Raw genomic sequence first — 1,877 nt, forward strand, 5'->3', positions numbered from 1 at the left:
TCCTGGTGCTTCATGCCACTGTCATCTCAGAATCTCTTAAATCAAAACTTTTTTAACCTAGTAGATTGACAAAAAAATATTTTTTTTAATATTCACAATGCTCAGTATTAGTGAGAATGTGGGAGAAAAAAACAGGCATTTTTAATATTCTTGAGTTTATGTTACTGTTATTCGTGCAACTTCTTGGTAGGCATGTAGCCAAATCTGTCAAAATTTAAAGCAACTTTGACTCACCAATTCCAATGCTAAGAATTTACCTTACATATGTACTTTAAAAAAGATATTTTGATATATGTGTAAGGATGTTCACTGTGCATTGTTTTTTAAAGAGAAACAATAGGGGAAAAAACTAACATGTTCTTCAATAAGGAACTAATTAAGTAAATTATAGGTCACCCATACAAAATAGCTATATAAAAAGAGTTAAGTGCTATTATGAAGTTATCGCCAAGGAAATTTTGATTCATGAAAAAATAAGGTCTTGATCCATGTGTAATTATTATTACATATATATATAGACTCTATTTGTGCATACACATGACTAATAGTCATAACTTCTGCATGGTGACAGCATAGTTTTCTTTTGTTCTTTTGTTATTGTTGTTGTTTGCCATGCCTTCACAATTATATTTAACCCATTTACAAGTCTGACTTCATGGAATTCATCTCAAATATTTTCTGAAACAAATCAATTTTAAAATATGGAATTTGTGTCTATTAATTTGTCAATATATTTTATCCCTGACCTTGCTAGGCTAGCCATATTGGTCCCAACCCCAATGCCTTAACAACAGTACCCCAGTTTATCAGCCTAGATATCTTAAGTGAACTAGATATTCTCTCCATCTCTGCCTTCTGTCTCCTCTCTCTTTCTCTCTCTCTTTATCTCCCCCACCCTTTATTCACCGCATAGTATATTAATCTGAGCATCAAATGGAAAATTGGATAATGTGTATGGTGACTGTTGTGATTCTGATCTGCATCCGAAGTGGAAGGAAAGGAAGGAGATAGATACACTACAACTGTTTTTCCTCTTATTATCATCTATCAGAGAACCCAGAGTTTATGACGATGTAGAGTTTTACTTCAAAGAAAACTGCCAGTTATGAAGATAAACATACCAGAAACTCATCATTATTTATTCTAACATCTTACGCTTTTCATATGAGCTTTTGAAGTTCTTTAGGATAGTTATTATTCCGTTTATGAAGATAGAAGACCCGAGCCACAGGCAAGATTAAATGATTTGTTGAATGATTCAAAGAAAGCGACAATGAGAATTAGAAATGACATTCAGGTTGTCGGATTCCAACTTCTCCACCCCAGTGACTAGTGAATCAATATCACTTTTCACCTCTGCAGGACTTTTATTTCTAAGACCTTACCATGTTTTCCTTTCATACAAAATTTTAGAAGTCCTTCATAAATAAATAACATTTTCGTTTCAAATACATCCAAAACCCAGGAGTATTTCTCACTATACCACCCAGAGACACTCCCACTCTTACCGGTAGACAAAGAAATGAGGAAATGGAGAGAGGTCAATTAAACTTCCACCTGCCATGCTCACTTTGGCAGCACATATACTAAAATTGGACTGATACAGAGAAGATTAGGATGGCCCCCGCATAAAGATAACACACAAATTTGGAAAGCGTTCCATATTTTTAAAAAATAATAATTTCCAACTGTCACTGAATTGCTGTTTCATCTTGAACAAATGATTTTGCCTGTATGCGTTAACTTCTCAGCCATAGAGTTTGGGTAAAACTTCACTTCTCCCCAGGAAACTAAGAGTTATAAAGGCAATTTTTGTAAACCCTGTGGATCTCAATGATACTAAATGAAAAGAAAGAACAAGAGGCCACCTGCATTGT

The 1,877-nt window shown here is 34.2% G+C and overlaps 1 non-coding gene across 1 annotated transcript; it reads left to right on the forward strand.

Annotated features, from left to right (window-relative positions):
- Positions 1 to 1,562: 1,562 nt before the first annotated feature.
- Positions 1,563 to 1,669, forward strand: LOC142874951 (U6 spliceosomal RNA). The gene has a single exon (XR_012922536.1). It is a non-coding gene; the product is annotated as a U6 spliceosomal RNA (small nuclear RNA).
- The last annotated feature ends 208 nt before the right edge of the window (positions 1,670 to 1,877 follow it).

Source organism: Microcebus murinus, chromosome 1, assembly GCF_040939455.1.
Source record: "Microcebus murinus isolate Inina chromosome 1, M.murinus_Inina_mat1.0, whole genome shotgun sequence".
Taxonomy (NCBI): Eukaryota; Metazoa; Chordata; class Mammalia; order Primates; family Cheirogaleidae; genus Microcebus; species Microcebus murinus.